General features: G+C 40.1%; 1 non-coding gene across 1 annotated transcript; it reads right to left on the bottom strand.

Moving 5' to 3' along the window:
• Nucleotides 1-5,149: 5,149 nt before the first annotated feature.
• Nucleotides 5,150-5,253, bottom strand: LOC130971591 (small nucleolar RNA R71). Its single transcript, XR_009082802.1, has one exon. It is a non-coding gene; the product is annotated as a small nucleolar RNA R71 (small nucleolar RNA).
• Between the last annotated feature and the right edge of the window lie 14,719 nt (nucleotides 5,254-19,972).

Below are 19,972 nucleotides of genomic sequence, written 5' to 3'. Positions count from 1 at the left end.
AATATTTACAATAACAAATAACAAGGCACACGTTTGCAATTCCCCGGCAACGGCGCCATTTTGACGTTGGAATTTTTGCTAGTAAAGAATTTTACAAAACTAGTCGCGTTGTAGATATAGTTTCTAAACCAACAGAAATCCCTTCGTACAAACGTTTTGGTTGTCACAAGTAACAAACCCCTTTAAAATTGATAACCGAGTATTTAAACCTCGGGTCATCTTCTCAAGGAATTGCAGGGAGGTATGTTCTTATTATTGGCTATGAAAAAGGTAAAATTGGGGTTTTTGGAATTTGGGCAATGGGTACAAGCATATTTAAATAACAAGTAAAATAAATTAACAGTAAAATAAACTCTTGGCAAGGTATAAAGACTGGAGGTCCTATCCTAGTTATCCTTATCAATTATGAAGAGAATTGGATTCTTCTCCCACCTTGTTAACCTCTAACTGTGAAGGTAAGTTAAATGGATGAATTAATTCAAATCCTCAAGTCCTAGTCTTTCCTTGGGAAAGACTAGAGTTATTAGAATATGAATTAATGAAATGAAGAAATCCAATTTTCAATCAATAATGAGTTTGATAACTATAGAGTTACCAATTATTTAACCAAGACCAAAAGGAAAGGAAATTGAAGCTGCTGGAATAAAAATACTTTTAGATGGGAAGTAATAATCATGTAAATAAAAGAAAGCAATATTAAACTGAAATACCTCAAATAACATTAATTTAAAAGAGTAATCTGTAACATGGAAGAGTTCATAAATTCAATAAAAATAAAGAACCTGTGATTGAGAGTCACTCGTGAAACTAAGAGAAATCCTAAATCCTAATCCTAAGAGAGAGAGGAGAGAACCTCTCTCAAAACTAGATCTAAATCATGGAAAAGTAACAGAAAATTCGGAGTCTCCCCATGGATGCATTCCTCCACTTCATAACCTCTGGTCTATGACTTCTGGACATGGATTTGGGCCAAAAGAGGCTTCAGAATCCGCTATGAGCGTTTTCTGCAATTTCTTATGCGTGGCCTCTGTCACGCGTCCGTGTGGATCACGCGGTCGCGTCATTCGGAGTTCTCCTTGTCACGCAGTCGCGTCGGTCACGCGTCCGCGTCGTATGCGATTTGCTCAAGTCGCGCGGTTGCATCAGTCATGCGGTCGCATCGTTGCCTCTTCGCTTCTGGAACGCGATCGCGTCGTCCATGCAATCGCGTGGATGCCAGTTCCTTCAGAAACTCCATTTTGCACTTTCCTTCCATTTTTGTATGTTTCTGATGAGCGGATAATTTATACGCTTTTTGGCATTATTTTTAGGTAGTTTTTAGTATGATTGAGCTACTTTTAGGGATGTTTTCATTATTTTTTATGTTAAATTCACATTTCTGGACTTTACTATGAGTTTGTGTGTTTTTCTGTGATTTCAGGTAATTTCTGGCTGAAATTGAGGGATTTGAGCAAAACTCTGAAAAAGGCTGACAAAAGGGCTGCTGATGCTGTTGGAATCTGACCTCCCTGCACTCGAAATGGATTTTCTGGAGCTACAGAACTCCAATTGGCGCGCTCTCAACGGCGTTGGAAAGTAGACATCCATGGCTTTCCAGCAATATATAATAGTCCATACTTTATTCGAAAAATGACGACGTAACTTGGCGTTGAACGCCAAGTACATGCTGCTGTCTGGAGTTAAACGCCAGAAAAACGTCATGATCCGGAGTTGAACGCCCAAAACACGTCATAACTCGGAGTTCAACTCCAAGAGAAGCCTCAGCTCGTGGATTGATCAAGCTCAGCCCAAACATACACCAAGTGGGCCCCGGAAGTGGATTTATGCATCAATTACTTACTCATGTAAACCCTAGGAGCTAGTTTATTATAAATAGAACATTTAACTATTGTATTAGATGTCTTTTGACCACGTTACATCTTTGGTCTCAGTTTTGTTTTATTCTTCATCCTAAGAGGCTATTGATCACGTTACAAGGGGGCTGGCCATTCGGCCATGCCTGAACCTTTTGCTTATGTGTTTTTAACGGTGGAGTTTCTGCACACCATAGATTAAGGGTGTGGAGCTCTGCTGTACCTCAAGTATTAATGAAATTCTATTTTCTTTTATTCAAATCTCTCTTATTCTTATTCCAAGATATTCATTCGCACCCAAGAACATGATGAATGTGATGATTAGATAACCCTCATTATCATTCTCACTTATGAACGCGCGTGATTGACAACCACTTTCGTTCTACATGCAACAGAGCTTGAATGTATATCTCTTAGATTCCCCAACAGAATCTTCGTGGTATAAGCTAGATAGATGGCGGCATTTATGAGGATCCGGAAAGTCTCACCTTGTCTGTGGTATTTTGAGTAGGATCCTGGGAATCCGGAAAGTCTAACCTTGTCTGTGGTATTCCGAGTAGGATTCCGGCAATAAATGACTGTGACGTGCTTCAGACTTGCAAGTGCTGGGCGTGATGACAAACGCAAAAGAATCAAGGGATTCTATTCCAGTAGGCGCAGGAACCAACCAGTGATTAGCCGTGCTGTGACAGAGTGCGTGAGCGTAGTTTTCACTGCGAGGATGGGATGTAGCCATCAACCATGGGTGATGCCTCCAGACGATTAGCCATGCGAGTGACAGCCGCAGAGGACCATTTTCCTGAGAGGATTGAAAGTAGCCACCGTTGATGGTGAACCCCTATACACAGCTTGCCATGGAAAGGAGTAAGAAGGATTGAGTTGAAGCAATAGAAGAGCAGGCGTCCTTGGGCCATACAGCATCTTCATATACTTAACTGAAATTCCTACCAATGAATCTACATAAGTATTCTATCCCTTTTATTATGTCTATTTTATTATTTCTATTTTCGAACCCATAAACCAATTTAATCTGCCTGACTGAGATTTACAAGGTGACCATAGCTTGCTTCATACCAACAATCTCTGTGGGATCGACCCTTACTCACGTAAGGTTTATTACTTGGACGACCCAGTACACTTGCTGGTTAGTTGAACGGAGTTGTGAATTTAACCAGTGCCATTAGAAGCCTTCATCTCAAAATAGTTAGAACATGGATCACAATTTCGTCCACCAAGTTTTTGGCGCCGTTGCCGGGGATTGTTCGAGTATGGACAACTGACGGTTCATCTTGTTGCTCAGATTAGGTAATTTTCTTTTCAAAAATCTTTTTCAAAATTTTTCTTTTATTTTTCGTTTTTTCTAAACCTTATTTTCGAAAAAATTAATAAAAATTCAAAAAATTCATAAAATCATAAAAAAAAACCAAAAATATTTTGTGTTTCTTGTTTGAGTCTTGAGTCAATTTTTAAGTTTGGTGTCAATTGCATGCTTTTAAAAAATTTTCTTGCATTTTTTCGAAAATCCCATGCATTCAAAGTGTTCTTCATGATCTTCAAGTTGTTCTTGATAAGTCTTCTTGTTTGATCTTGATGTTTTCTTGTTTTGTGTCTTTTCTTGTTTTTCATGTGCATCTTTGCATTCATATTTTTCAAGCATTAAAAATTTCTAAGTTTGGTGTCTTGCATGTTTTCTTTGCATCAAAAATTTTTCAAAATTATGTTCTTGATGTTCATCATGATCTTCAAAGTGTTCTTGGTGTTCATCTTGACATTCATAGCATTCTTGCATGCATTCATGGTTTTGATCTAAAAATCTCATGCATTAAGCATTTTTGTTGTTTTTCTCTCTCATAATTAAAAATTCAAAAATAAAAAAAAATATCTTTTCCATATTTCCCTCCAAATTTTCGAAATTTTGGGTTGACTTGGTCAAAAATTTTCAAAATTAGTTGTTTCTTACAAGTCAAGTCAAAATTTCAATTTTAAAAATCTTATCTTTTTTAAAATCTTTTCAAAAATCATATCTTTTTCATTTTTCTACTTTATTTTCGAAAATTTAAAAAAAAATTATTTTTCAAAAATCTTTTTCTTATCTTTTATACCATATTTTCGAAAATAAGCTAACAATTAATGTGATTGGTTCAAAAATTTGAAGCTTGTTACTTTCTTGTTAAGAAAGGTTCAATCTTTAAGTTCTAGAATCTTATCTTGTAGTTTCTTGTTAGTGAAGTAAATAATTTTAAAATTTTTAAATTAATTCTTTTTTTGTTTTATCTTTTCCAAAAAATTTTATCTTTTTCAAAATTTGATTTCAAAATATCTTATCTAACTTACTATCTTCTTATCTTTTTCAAATTTGATTTCAAATCTTTTTCAATCAACTAACTAACTTTTTGTTTGTTTCTTATCTTTTTCAAAACCACCTAACTACTTTTCTCTCTTCTATTTTCGAAAATACCTCTCTCTTTTTCAAAAATTCTTTTTAATTAATTAATTGTTTCATGTTTTAATTTTAACTTATCTCTAATTTTCGAAAAATACTAACTCCTTTTTCAAAATTATTTTCGAAATTTCTCCTCTCTCTCTCTTCTTATTCTATTTAATTATTTAATTACTAACACTTCTCTTCACCTCCCTTCATCTAAAAATCCGAATTCTTCTTCATTCTTCTACCCCCTTCTTTTTCTACTAACATAAAGGAATCTCTATACTGTGACATAGAGGATTCCTCTTTCTTTTCTTGTTTTCTTCTCTTTCATATGAGCAGGAACAAGGATAAAGGCACTCTTGTTGAAATTGATCCAGAACCTGAAAGGACTCTGAAGAGAAAATTAAGAGAAGCTAAATTAAATTATTCTAAAGGTAACCTTTCAGAAACATTAGAACAAGAGAAGGAGATGGCAGCCGAAAATAATAATAATAATGCAAGGAGAATGCTTGGTGACTTCACAAAACCAACGTCCAAGTTTGATGGAAGAAGCATCTCCATTCCTGCCATTGGAGCCAATAACTTTGAGCTGAAGCCTCAACTAGTTGCTTTAATGCAACAAAACTGCAAGTTTTATGGACTTCCATCTGAAGATCCTTATCAGTTTTTAACTGAGTTCTTGCAGATCTGTGAGACTGTAAAGACGAATGGAGTTGATCCTGAAGTCTACAGACTCATGCTTTTCCCTTTTGCTGTAAGAGACAGAGCTAGAGTATGGTTGGATTCACAATCCAAGGATAGCCTGGACTCATGGGATAAGCTTGTCACTGCATTCTTAGATAAATTCTTTCCTCCTCAAAAGCTGAGCAAGCTGAGAGTGGATGTTCAAACCTTCAAACAAAAAGATGGTGAATCCCTCTATGAAGCTTGGGAGAGATACAAGCAGCTGACCAAAAGATGTCCATCTGACATGTTTTCAGAATGGACCATATTATATATATTCTATTATGGTCTCTCGGAATTTTCGAAAATGTCATTGGACCATTCTGTAGGTGGATCTATTCACCTGAAAAAAACGCCTGAAGAGGCTCAAGAGCTCATTGACATGGTTGCAAATAATCAGTTCATGTACACTTCTGAGAGAAATTCCGTGAACAATGGGATACCTCAGAAGAAAGGAGTTCTTGAAATTGATACTCTGAATGCCATATTGGCTCAGAACAAAGTGTAGACTCAACAGGTCAACATAATCTCTCAAAATCTGAATGGATTGCAACATGCATCCAACAGTACTAGAGAGGCAGCTTCTGAAGAAGCTTATGATCCTGAGAACCCTGCCATGGCAGAGGTTAATTACATGGGTGAACCTTATGGAAACACCTATAACTCATCATGGAGAAATCATCCAAATTTCTTATGGAAGGATCAACAAAAGCCTCAACAAGGCTTTAACAATGGTGGACGTAATAGGCTGGGCAATAGCAAGCCATATCCATCATCTTCTCAGCAACAGACAGAGAATTCTGAACAAAACACCTCTAATTTAGCCAATGTAGTCTCTGGTCTGTCAAAGGCCACTTTCAGTTTCATGAGTGAAACAAGATCCTCCATTAGAAATCTGGAGGCACAAGTGGGCCAGCTGAGTAAGAAAGTCATTGAAACTCCTCCCAGTACTCTCCCAAGCAATACAGAAGAGAATCCAAAAGGAGAGTGCAAAGCCATTGACATAGTCAATATGGCCGAATGCACAAAGGAGGAGGAGAACGAAAATCCTAGTGAGGAAGACCTCCTGGGACGTTCCTCAAGCAAGAAGGAGTTTCCTATTAAGGATCCAAAGGAATCTGAGGCTCATACAGAGACCATAGAGATTCCATTAAATCTCCTTCTGCCATTCATGAGCTCTGAAGACTATTCTTCCTTAGAAGAGGATGAGGATGTAACTGGAGAGCAAGTTGCTCAATATTTAGGAGCTATCATGAAGCTGAATGCCAAGTTATTTGGTAATGAGACTTGGGAAAGTGAACCTCCCTTGCTCATTAATGAACTGGATACTTGGATTCAGAAAATTCTACCTCAAAAGAAACAAGATCCTGGCAAGTTCGTAATACCTTGTACCATAGGCACCATGATCTTTGAAAAAGCTCTGTGTGATCTGGGGTCAGGGATAAATCTTATGCCACTCTCTGTAATGGAGAAGCTGGGGATCATTGAGGTACAACCTGCCTTGTTCTCATTACAACTGGCAGACAAGTCATTGAGACAAGCTTATGGAATAGTAGAGGACGTGTTAGTAAAGGTTGAAAGCCTTTACATCCCTACTGATTTCATAATCTTAGACACTAGAAAGGAAGAGGATGATTGCATCATCCTTGGAAGACCTTTCCTAGCCACAGCAGGAGCTGTGATAGATGTCAACAGAGGTGAGTTAGTCCTTCAATTGAATGGGGACTACCTTGTCTTTAAGGCACATGGCCATCCCTCTGTGACAGAAGAGAGTAAGCATGAAGAGCTTCTCTCAGTTCAGGGTCAAGAAGAGCCCCCACAGTCAAACTCTAAGTTTGGTGTTGTGAGGCCACAACCAAACTCTAAGTTTGGTGTTAAGATCCCATATCCAAACTCTAAGTTTGGTGTGGACAACTATACAACATTGACCTGATCACCTTGTGGCTCCATGAAGAGCCACTGTCAAGCTATTGACATTAAAGAAGCGCTTGTTGGGAGGCAACGCAATTTTATTTATCTAATTTTATTTTATTTTGTTTCTTTGTTATTTTTGTGTTTAATTAGGTACATGATCATGAGGAGTCACGAAAAAAATAAAAAAAATTAAAAACAGAGTCAAAAATAGAAGAAAAAAATTTTCACCCTGGAGGTAGCGCAGACTGGCGTTCAACGCCAGAACAGAGCACCATTCTGGCGCTGAACGCCAGAAACAAGCAACAACCTGGCGTTAAACGCCAGGAACGTGCACAGAGAGGATAAACTGGCGCTGAACGCCAGAAGCAAGCATGAAACTGGCGTTCAACGCCAGAAACATGCATTACATGGGCGTTGAACGCCCAGAACATGCACCAATGAACGTTTGAACGCCAGAATGATGCATGAAGGCATTTTACATGCCTATATGGTGAAGGAATGGTATTTGTTTTCACCTTAGGATCTGTGGACCCCATAGGATCCTCACCTCAGGATCTGTGGACCCCACAGGATCCCCACCTACCAGATCCCCACCTTACCTATTAATCCTAATCACACTCTCCTAATCCAAATCTCATTTCACCCTTCCCCATATCACACTTCCCAAAAACCTTCACCAATCACCTCAAGTCATCTTCCCAATTACCCCATTCACCATTCACATCAACCTCCTCTTCCCCATAAACTCCACCTACCCTCATAAAATTCAAATTCAATTTCCCACCCATTCCCACCCAAAATGGCCGAACTCCCACCCTCCCTCTCCCTATAAATAACCTTCCTTTCTTCTTCATTTTCACACAACACAAACCCCTTCTTCTCCCATATAGCCGAACATACTCTCTCCCTCTCTACCATATTCTCTTCTTCTTCTTCTACTATTCTTTTCTTTCTTGCTCGAGGCCGAGCAAATTTTAAGTTTAGTGTGGTAAAATCATAAGCTTTTTTTTGTTTTTCCATTACCAATGGCACCTAAGGCTGGAGTTTCCTCAAGAAAAGGGAAAGGGAAAGCAAAAGCTTCCACCTCCGAGTCATGGGAGATGGAAAGATTCATCTCCAAAAGCCATCAAGACCACTTCTATGATGTTGTGGCAAAGAAGAAAGTGATCCCCGAGGACCCTTTCAAGCTCAAAAAGAATGAGTATCCGGAGATCCGACATGAAGTTCAAAGAAGAGGTTGGGAAGTCTTAACCAACCCCATGCAACAAGTTGGAATCTTAATGGTTCAAGAGTTCTATGCCAATGCATGGATCACTAGGAACCATGACCAAGGTATGAACCCAAGCCCAAAGAACTATCTCACAATGGTTAGGGGGAAATACTTGGATTTCAGTCCGGAAAATGTAAGGTTGGCATTCCACTTGCCTATGATGCAAGGTGATGAACGCCCCTACACTAGAAGGGTCAACTTTAATCAAAGGTTGGACCAAGTCCTAATGGACATATGTGTGGAAGGCGTCCAATGGAGAATAGACTCCAAAGGCAAACCGGTCCAACTAAGAAGACTGGACCTCAAGCCTGTAGCTAGAGGATGGTTGGAATTCATCCAAAGATCCATCATCCCTACAAGCAACCGATCTGAAGTTACTGTGGATCGGGCCATCATGATCCATAGCATCATGATTGGAGAGGAAGTAGAAGTTCATGAGGTCATCTCCAATGAACTCTACAAAATAGCCGACAAGCCCTCACCCATGGCACGGCTAGCCTTCCCTCACCTCATTTGCCATCTATGTTACTCAGCTGGAGTTATCATAGAGGAAGATGTCTCCATTGAAGAAGACAAGCCCATCACCAAGAAGAGGATGGAGCAAGCAAGAGAAGCTCCTCACGGCCCTCAAGAAGCACATGAGGAAGCTCATCATCAACAAATTCCTGAGATACCTCAAGGAATGCACTTTCCTCCCAACAACTATTGGGAGCAACTCAACACCTCCTTAGAAGATTTAAGCCATAATGTGGAACAATTAAGGGTGGAACATCATGAGCACTCCATCATTCTCCAAGAAATAAGAGAAGATCAAAGAGCAATGAGGGAGGAGCAACAAAGGCAAGGAAGGGACATAGAAGAGCTGAAGAACATCATTGGTCCTTCAAGAAGAAGACGCCATTAGAGGTGGATTCATTCCTTGTTCTTATTTCTTTCTGTTTTCGGTTTTTAGTATTGTGTTTATCTATGTTTTGTGTCTTTATTTCATTATCATTAGTATGTAACCATGCCTTAAAGCTATGAATAAAATCCATTACTCCTTCACCTCTCTTAAAAGAAAAATGTTTTAATTCAAAAGAACAAGAAGTACATAAATTTCGAAAATAGCTCTTGAATTTAATTTAATTATATTGATGTGGTGACAATACTTTTTGTTTTCTGAATGAATGATTGAACAGTGCATATGTCTTTGGATATTGTTGTTTATGAGTGTTAAAATTGTTGGATCTTGAAAGAATGATGAACAAAGAGAAATGTTATTGATGATCTGAAAAAAATTCATGAAATTGATTCTTGAAGCAAGAAAAAGCAGTAAAAAAAAAAAGAAATTGGCTAAAAAGAGTATATAGAAAAAGAAGGAGCAATAGAAAAAGCCAATAGCCCTTAAAACCAAAAGGCAAGGGTAAAAAGGATCCAAGGCTTTGAGCATCAATGGATAGGAGGGCCCAAGGAAATTAAATCCAGGCCTAAGCGGCTAAACCAAGCTGTCCCTAACCATGTGCTTGTGTCATGAAGGTCCAAGTGAAAAGCTTGAGACTAAGTGGTTAAAGTCGTGATCCAAGGCAAAAGAGTGTGCTTAAGATCTCTGGACACCACTAACTGGGGACTTTAGCAAAGCTAAGTCACAATCTGAAAAGGTTCACCCAGTTATGTGTCTGTGGCATTTATGTATCCGGTGGTAATACTGGAAAACAAAGTGCTTAGGGCCACGGCCAAGACTCATTAGTAGCTGTGTTCAAGAATCAACATGCTTAACTAGGAAAGTTAATAACACTATCCCAAATTCTAAGTTCTCCAGAGATGCCAATCCCTCTAAACTACAAAGGAAAAAGTGAGATGCCAAAACTGTTCAGAAGCAAAAAGCTACAAGTCCCGCTCATTTAATTATAATTAATATTCATTGATATTTCTGAATTTATAGTATATTCTCTTCTTTTTATCCTATTTGATTTCCAGTTGCTTGGGGACAAGCAACAATTTAAGTTTGGTGTTGTGATGAGCGGATAATTTATACGCTTTTTGGCATTATTTTTAGGTAGTTTTTAGTATGATTGAGCTACTTTTAGGGATGTTTTCATTAGTTTTTATGTTAAATTCACATTTCTGGACTTTACTATGAGTTTATGTGTTTTTCTGTGATTTCAGGTAATTTCTGGCTGAAATTGAGGGATTTGAGCAAAACTCTGAAAAAGGCTGACAAAAGGACTGCTGATGCTGTTGGAATCTGACCTCCCTGCACTCGAAATGGATTTTCTGGAGCTACAGAACTCCAATTGGCGCGTTCTCAACGGCGTTGGAAATTAGACATCCAGGGCTTTCCATCAATATATAATAGTCCATACTTTATTCGAAGAATGATGACGTAACTTGGCGTTGAACGCCAAGTACATGCTGCTGTCTGGAGTTAAACGCCAGAAAAACGTCATGATCCGGAGTTGAACGCCCAAAACACGTCATAACTCGGAGTTCAACTCCAAGAGAAGCCTCAGCTCGTGGATTGATCAAGCTCAGCCCAAACATACACCAAGTGGGCCCCGGAAGTGGATTTATGCATCAATTACTTACTCATGTAAACCCTAGGAGCTAGTTTATTATAAATAGAACATTTAACTATTGTATTAGATGTCTTTTGACCACGTTACATCTTTGGTCTCAGTTTTGTTTTATTCTTCATCCTAAGAGGCTATTGATCACGTTACAAGGGGGCTGGCCATTCGGCCATGCCTGAACCTTTTGCTTATGTGTTTTTAACGGTGGAGTTTCTGCACACCATAGATTAAGGGTGTGGAGCTCTGCTGTACCTCAAGTATTAATGAAATTCTATTTTCTTTTATTCAATTCTCTCTTATTCTTATTCCAAGATATTCATTCGCACCCAAGAACATGATGAATGTGATGATTAGATAACCCTCATTATCATTCTCACTTATGAACGCGCGTGATTGACAACCACTTTCGTTCTACATGCAACAGAGCCTGAATGTATATCTCTTAGATTCCCCAGCAGAATCTTCGTGGTATAAGCTAGATAGATGGTGGCATTTATGAGGATCCGGAAAGTCTCACCTTGTCTGTGGTATTCCGAGTAGGATCCTGGGAATCCGGAAAGTCTAACCTTGTCTGTGGTATTCCGAGTAGGATTCCAGTAATGAATGACTGTGACGTGCTTCAGACTTGCAAGTGCTGGGCGTGATGACAAACGCAAAAGAATCAAGGGATTCTATTCCAGTAGGCGCAGGAACCAACCAGTGATTAGCCGTGCTGTGACAGAGTGCGTGAGCGTAGTTTTCACTGCGAGGATGGGATGTAGCCTTCAACCATGGGTGATGCCTCCAGACGATTAGCCATGCGAGTGACAGCCGCAGAGGACCATTTTCCCGAGAGGATTGAAAGTAGCCACCGTTGATGGTGAACCCCTATACACAGCTTGCCATGGAAAGGAGTAAGAAGGATTGAGTTGAAGCAATAGAAGAGCAGGCGTCCTTGGGCCATACAGCATCTTCATATACTTAACTGAAATTCCTACCAATGAATCTACATAAGTATTCTATCCCTTTTATTATGTCTATTTTATTATTTCTATTTTCGAACCCATAAACCAATTTAATCTGCCTGACTGAGATTTACAAGGTGACCATAGCTTGCTTCATACCAACAATCTCTGTGGGATCGACCCTTACTCACGTAAGGTTTATTACTTGGACGACCCAGTACACTTGCTGGTTAGTTGAACGGAGTTGTGAATTTAACCAGTGCCATTAGAAGCCTTCATCTCAAAATAGTTAGAACATGGATCACAATTTCGTCCAAAAACCTTCACCAATCACCTCAAGTCATCTTGCCAATTACCCCATTCACCATTCACATCAACCTCCTCTTCCCCATAAACTCCACCTACCCTCATAAAATTCAAATTCAATTTCCCACCCATTCCCACCCAAAATGGCCGAACTCCCACCCTCCCTCTCCCTATAAATAACCTTCCTTTCTTCTTCATTTTCACACAACACAAACCCCTTCTTCTCCCATATAGCCGAACATACTCTCTCCCTCTCTACCATATTCTCTTCTTCTTCTTCTACTATTCTTTTCTTTCTTGCTCGAGGACGAGCAAATTTTAAGTTTGGTGTGGTAAAAGCATAAGCTTTTTTTTGTTTTTCCATTACCAATGGCACCTAAGGCCGGAGTTTCCTCAAGAAAAGGGAAAGGGAAAGCAAAAGCTTCCACCTCCGAGTCATGGGAGATGGAAAGATTCATCTCCAAAAGCCATCAAGACCACTTCTATGATGTTGTGGCAAAGAAGAAAGTGATCCCCGAGGTCCCTTTCAAGCTCAAAAAGAATGAGTATCCGGAGATCCGACATGAAGTTTAAAGAAGAGGTTGGGAAGTCTTAACCAACCCCATGCAACAAGTTGGAATCTTAATGGTTCAAGAGTTCTATGCCAATGCATGGATCACTAGGAACCATGACCAAGGTATGAACCCAAGCCCAAAGAACTATCTCACAATGGTTAGGGGGAAATACTTGGATTTCAGTCCGGAAAATGTAAAGTTGGCATTCCACTTGCCTATGATGCAAGGTGATGAACGCCCCTACACTAGAAGGGTCAACTTTAATCAAAGGTTGGACCAAGTCCTAATGGACATATGTGTGGAAGGCGCCCAATGGAGAATAGACTCCAAAGGTAAACCGGTCCAACTAAGAAGACTGGACCTCAAGCCTGTAGCTAGAGGATGGTTGGAATTCATCCAAAGATCCATCATCCCTACAAGCAACCGATCTGAAGTTACTGTGGATCGGGCCATCATGATCCATAGCATCATGATTGGAGAGGAAGTAGAAGTTCATGAGGTCATCTCCAATGAACTCTACAAAATAGCCGACAAGCCCTCACCCATGGCACGGCTAGCCTTCCCTCACCTCATTTGCCATCTATGTTACTCAGCTGGAGTTATCATAGAGGAAGATGTCTCCATTGAAGAAGACAAGCCCATCACCAAGAAGAGGATGGAGCAAGCAAGAGAAGCTCCTCACGGCCCTCAAGAAGCACATGAGGAAGCTCATCATCAACAAATTCCTGAGATACCTCAAGGAATGCACTTTCCTCCTAACAACTATTGGGAGCAACTCAACACCTCCTTAGAAGATTTAAGCCATAATGTGGAACAATTAAGGGTGGAACATCATGAGCACTCCATCATTCTCTAAGAAATAAGAGAAGATCAAAGAGCAATGAGGGAGGAGCAACAAAGGCAAGGAAGGGACATAGAAGAGCTGAAGAACACCATTGGTCCTTCAAGAAGAAGACGCCACTAGAGGTGGATTCATTCCTTGTTCTTTATTTCTTTCTGTTTTCGGTTTTTAATTATTGTGTTTATCTATGTTTTGTGTCTTTATTTCATGATCACTAGTATGTAACCATGCCTTAAAGCTATGAATAAAATCCATTACTCCTTTACTTCTCTTAAAAGAAAAATGTTTTAATTCAAAAGAACAAGAAGTACATAAATTTCGAAAATAGCTCTTGAATTTAATTTAATTATATTGATGTGGTGACAATACTTTTTGTTTTCTGAATGAATGATTGAACAGTGCATATGTCTTTGGATATTGTTGTTTATGAGTGTTAAAATTGTTGGTTCTTGAAAGAATGATGAACAAAGAGAAATGTTATTGATGATCTGAAAAATTCATGAAATTGATTCTTGAAGCAAGAAAAAGCAGTAAAAAAAAATGGCTAAAAAGAGTATATAGAAAAAGAAGGAGCAATAGAAAAAGCCAATAGCCCTTAAAACTAAAAGGCAAGGGTAAAAAGGATCCAAGGCTTTGAGAATCAATGGATAGGAGGGCCCAAGGAAATAAATCCAGGCCTAAGCGGCTAAATCAAGCTGTCCCTAACCATGTGCTTGTGTCATGAAGGTCCAAGTAAAAAACTTGAGACTAAGTGGTTAAAGTCGTGATCCAAGGCAAAAGAGTGTGCTTAAGAGCTCTAGACACCACTAACTGGGGACTTTAGCAAAGCTAAGTCACAATCTGAAAAGGTTCACCCAGTTATGTGTCTGTGGCATTTATGTATCCGGTGGTAATACTGGAAAACAAAGTGCTTAGGGCCACGGCCAAGACTCATTAGTAGATGTGTTCAAGAATCAACATGCTTAACTAGGAAAGTCAATAACACTATCCCAAATTCTAAGTTCTCCAGAGACGCCAATCCCTCTAAACTACAAAGGAAAAAGTGAGATGCCAAAACTGTTCAGAAGCAAAAAGCTACAAGTCCCGCTCATTTAATTATAATTAATATTCATTGATATTTCTGAATTTATAGTATATTCTCTTCTTTTTATCCTATTTGATTTCCAGTTGCTTGGGGACAAGCAACAATTTAAGTTTGGTGTTGTGATGAGCGGATAATTTATACGCTTTTTGGCATTGTTTTTAGGTAGTTTTTAGTATGATTGAGCTACTTTTAGGGATGTTTTCATTAGTTTTTATGTTAAATTCACATTTCTGGACTTTACTATGAGTTTTTGTGTTTTTCTGTGATTTCAGGTAATTTCTGGCTGAAATTGAGGGATTTGAGCAAAACTCTGAAAAAAGGCTGACAAAAGGACTGCTGATGCTGTTGGAATCTGACCTTCCTGTACTCAAAATAGATTTTATGGAGCTACAGAACTCCAATTGGCGCGCTCTCAACGGCGTTGGAAAGTAGACATCCAGGGCTTTCCAGCAATATATAATAGTCCATACTTTATTCGAAGAATGACGACGTAACTTGGCGTTGAACGCCAAGTACATGCTGCTGTCTGGAGTTAAACGCCAGAAAAACGTCATGATCCGGAGTTGAACGCCCAAAACACGTCATAACTCGGAGTTCAACTCCAAGAGAAGCCTCAGCTCGTGGATTGATCAAGCTCAGCCCAAACATACATCAAGTGGGCCCCGGAAGTGGATTTATGCATCAATTACTTACTCATGTAAACCCTAGGAGCTAGTTTATTATAAATAGAACATTTAACTATTGTATTAGATGTCTTTTGACCACGTTACATCTTTGGTCTCAGTTTTGTTTTATTCTTCATCCTAAGAGGCTATTGATCACGTTACAAGGGGGCTGGCCATTCGGCCATGCCTGAACCTTTTGCTTATGTGTTTTTAACGGTGGAGTTTCTGCACACCATAGATTAAGGGTGTGGAGCTCTGCTGTACCTCAAGTATTAATGAAATTCTATTTTCTTTTATTCAAATCTCTCTTATTCTTATTCCAAGATATTCATTCGCACCCAAGAACATGATGAATGTGATGATTAGATAACTCTCATTATCATTCTCACTTATGAACGCGCGTGATTGACAACCACTTTTGTTCTACATGCAACAGAGCTTGAATGTATATCTCTTAGATTCCCCAACAGAATCTTCGTGGTATAAGCTAGATAGATGGCGGCATTTATGAGGATCCGGAAAGTCTCACCTTGTCTGTGGTATTCCGAGTAGGATCCTGGGAATCCGGAAAGTCTAACCTTGTCTGTGGTATTCCGAGTAGGATTCCGGCAATGAATGACTGTGACGTGCTTCAGACTTGCAAGTGCTGGGCGTGATGACAAACGCAAAAGAATCAAGGGATTCTATTCCAGTAGGCGCAGGAACCAACCAGAGATTAGCCGTGCTGTGACAGAGTGCGTGAGCGTAGTTTTCACTGCGAGGATGGGATGTAGCCATCAACCATGGGTGATGCCTCCAGACGATTAGCCATGCGAGTGACAGCCGCAGAGGACCATTTTCCCGAGAGGATTGAAAGTAGCCACTGATGTGTGGAAAACGATCCAACACAAAACTCACCGGCAAGTATACCGGGTCGCATCAAGTAATAATAACTCACATGAGTGAGGTCGATCCCACAGGGATTGAAGGATTGAGCAATTTTAGTTTAGTGGGTGGTTTAGTCAAGCGAATCAAGTTTTGATTGAGTGATTTGTGTTTAATAGGAAGTAAATGACAGTAAATGTAAAGGGGGAAGGGAAAAGTGCAGTAAAATAAAGAACAGGAAAGTAAAAGTGCAGAAACTTAAAGAGCAAGAAAGTAAATGACTGAAACTTAAAGTGCAAGAAACTTAAATTGCAGTAACTTAAATGGCAAGAAAGATAAATGGCTTGAATATAAAAGGGAATTGAGAATGGGATTACGATCTGAACAAAGAAGAAGTAAATTGCAGCAATTGATTGAGCAGAATTTGAATCAGAAGCAAAGAGCATTCAAACAGAAAGAAAATAAAATGCAGCAAAGGTTCACAGAAGAACCCAAAATGAATTGTGATCTCAGGATCCCAAGGCTTAGGTAGCAGAGCCTAAAACCCAATTTCCTTCCCAGATCTGAATTATCTAAGCAATTGACAGAAAATTAAAGAAGAAGCAATAGAAGAACAGAATTGAAACTGAATTATGCAGAAAACAATTTGAGAAGAGTTTGAATGGGAATTGGGACAGAATTTCCCCAATTTCACACACCCAAAACTCAAAAACAGAAGAGTAGAATTGCCCAGGGAAATGAGGAAGGAGATCAGTCAATTCTCCCTTGATCCTCTTAGTGCTCGGTCAATTCTCTCAAGAAAACTCAAAGAAAGTGAAGCTCCAAATAAAAGTAAAAATTCAAAGCTCAAAGTAAGGTAGCTAAAAAGCTTCCTAATTACATCAAACTAACTCCTATTTATACACTTTCTATTCTTGGATATGGGATTTGGATGGGCTTTTGAATTGGTGAAGAAATGAATTCAAATGAATTTTTAATTTGAATTCTGGCCCAAAAAGTCACTCCCAGGAGGCTGCCCTGCCCTTGTGGAGGGCAGGGCAGAAAATTGATGTATGGTGCACAAGCTTGGTGCGGCCTTGGTGCAAGTTGGTGCTGCGTGGTGCGCGTCTGGCACGGCGTGGTGCTTGAGAAGCTGCCCTGCCCGTGCCAAGGGCAGGGCGGGAAAAGGTTGATGCGCCAGGGACGAGCGTGCGCGCGCGAGATGCTTGTTGGTGCGTGGGACGCTGCCCTGCCCGCGCCAAGGGCAGGGCAGGAAGGCTTTGGTGCGCCAGGGGAGGAACGCGCGCGTCAGATGCTTGCCAGGACGATAGTTAGGTGCGCCAGGAAGCAAAGTTGGTGCGCCAGAAATTTTTGTGTGGTGCGCCAGTCCAATTGCTGCCCTGCCCGCGCCAAGGGCAGGGCAGAGTTGCCATATTGCACGCCCGTGTTCGAACCTGGGCGAATACACACGCTTCATTAATTTTCTTGATTTCTTGGCACGGCAATGGGTCTTAGAGCTTGGCTTCCTCATGGTTCCTTGTTCGAACCTTGTGGCATGCATGGGTGACCTTTTCTCTTTGATTTTCTTCCTTATGGAGCCCGATTCTGCTCTCCACAAGGGCAGGGCAGAGTTTGCTTTCTCTTGGTCCCAAGGCACCATTTTGTGCTCTGCCCTTGTAGTGGGCAGGGCAGAGTTGCCTTCATTGTTTGGTCACTTAATGTTGCTCTCCTAGAGGGCATTCTGCCCTTGTGGAGGGCAATGTTGCTTCCCCCATTGTAATGCGGCACGCTTCTCTCCTTTTTGGCCACGCTTTCCTTTTCTTGGGCTACACTTTTTATGCCACGCTTTTCCTTTTCTTTTCTTTTCTTCACCTACAATAAACCAAACAACCACTCAAAGTATCACTAAATTCAAGAGGCTTATAAATCAATTAAAATTCAATTAAAATTAGCTTAAACCTCATGGATTAACATTAATTTCATGGTAGTTGCTTGATTTAAAGAGTTTATGCATTTTCACTCCAAATCACTTACTTAGGATGCAAGAAAGTGCATAAATGCTAACAAAACAAGTGAGATTAGCTTGAAAAATGGGTATATGATGACTTGTCATCACAACACCAAACTTAAACCTTGCTTGTCCCCAAGCAAGCATCAAAATTAAGAGTAAATGAGATGAACAAGAAAAGAATGCATATCCTTATTATGCAGATAGCAGAACTTGATCTATGGGTATTTATGCAGACAATGACAACTCATTTATTGTTGCTGCTGCATAATACACATTTGCATCAAAGGTTTGCTAGACTTGCTGTTATAAGACTCACTTTGTTACTCTCTCCCTTGCTAACTTTTCTTGGCTTACAAAGCTTAACAAGCTTATTATTCTTTCATAGGTTGGGTGTCAAATGCTGCAGCATAGCCCTTGGCTTTATTTTTTTCTTTCTTTTTGCTCAACATCTCTCCACCACAGACACTTGGCTTGCTAATTCTTCCTAGGATCATTGATGCCCAGCATCTCTTTGGATAACTAAATGCTTTGTATCTAAGTTGCTCTTTATTGTGGATTTTCAATTGGCCATCCCAAATCAGTTGATCTAAGTGACCAGGTTTCAAAATACCCTTTAGAATTTACTCATCCAAGCAGATCTTAGTACAAGAACACCACAGGCATATGTCCTAAGATTCAAGCTATTGGTGTCCAACCTTTATTCTTTGTTTTTCTTGCCATTTTGGCTTTTTCTTTCCCTTTTTCTTTCTGTTTTTGTTACTGTTCCGAGGGTTACCTGAAACGTGTAGCTCGGTCTTCTGGCAAGGCCCGAGGTGGGGGGTCTGTGACCCGAGCTGGTTGTGCTGAACGGCGGGGGGTTGTACCTGCAATGACACTCCGATGCTTAAGTTAGCATGGGTCCAAGCAGATATCAAGTAGAATTAGAGTATGAGTTATACCTGGGTGCTCCAGTGTATTTATAGTAGTTGGCTGTGATCATCCCTGGATAAGATATTCTTATCTTATCTTATCTTTTGGGAGATTCATCTCTATCTTTGCGGAACCGCCTTTCCCAGGCCCTTTCGGCCTTTAGGTTTTGGGCTTAGTTCCTTCTGATGGGCCTTTCTTTGGCCTGTTTGTCCGAGGTCCGACCTCGAACGTGGGCCTTGGGTCGAGGTCGGGCCTTCTATCAGCATTACCGAGTTTGGAGAGCTCGGTCAGGGTATGAACAGTGCCCCTGCCCGAGTTCGTCTTTTTTCGGAAGGTCGAGCTCGGGCATAGTAGTTTTTCAAAATTTGAAAACGGTCGTTTCAGCATTTATTGCTTGTTACCGTTTTCTTCCTCGATTTCCGTGCGGCGTTCTGTGGAGGCTTTATTTATTTGCCCCTTTCTTCATTTTTCTTTGTTTATTCATCACTTCTTTTCGAGCATCTTCTCTTCTTTCTCTCTGTTCTTCGTCTTCCATTTTTTGTGCGTTTTTTCAGAGTTCTTTTCTGCGCCGCCATTTTTCCTTTCGTCGGAGCTCGTCGCTTTCTTCTTTTCCAGGTTTGCTTTTTTCGCTTTTATTCTTTGTACGCTTCTTTTTTCTGATATCTTCTATGCCCGGGTTGCCCCGAAAAGAGGCGCCGCTATTGCTTTGTATGTGTGTGTGTGGGGGGACTCTTTTCTCCGATCCATTTTTGTTATTCGAGTTGCTGCCTTCTTGTTTGTAAAAGAACTTTGCTTTCTTTTGTTTTTGTTGAATTTGGTTTTTCTGCCTTTGTGTGATTTTTGTCTTGCTGTTGTATTCTTTCTTTGTAGGCAAGATTTTTTTTTTTTTTTTTATGTCTCGAAAGGTGTTTCAAGCAATGTCGACCAAGATTCCGAGTGGTCTAGGTTGGGTAGATCCTGCTCCTTTAAGGGTCCCGTCTGTTGTAGATTCTGAGTATCTGATTAGGTTCCGTAGGGAGTGTAGTATTTGTGAGAACAGGGAGTCTGAGCGGGATTACGAGTTAGCAGCCCCGGAGTC

Source organism: Arachis stenosperma, chromosome 3 (genome assembly GCF_014773155.1).
Source record: "Arachis stenosperma cultivar V10309 chromosome 3, arast.V10309.gnm1.PFL2, whole genome shotgun sequence".
NCBI lineage: Eukaryota > Viridiplantae > Streptophyta > Magnoliopsida > Fabales > Fabaceae > Arachis > Arachis stenosperma.
Note: the sequence above shows the minus strand (reverse complement) of the source record. Positions and strands in the feature narration are given on the sequence as shown.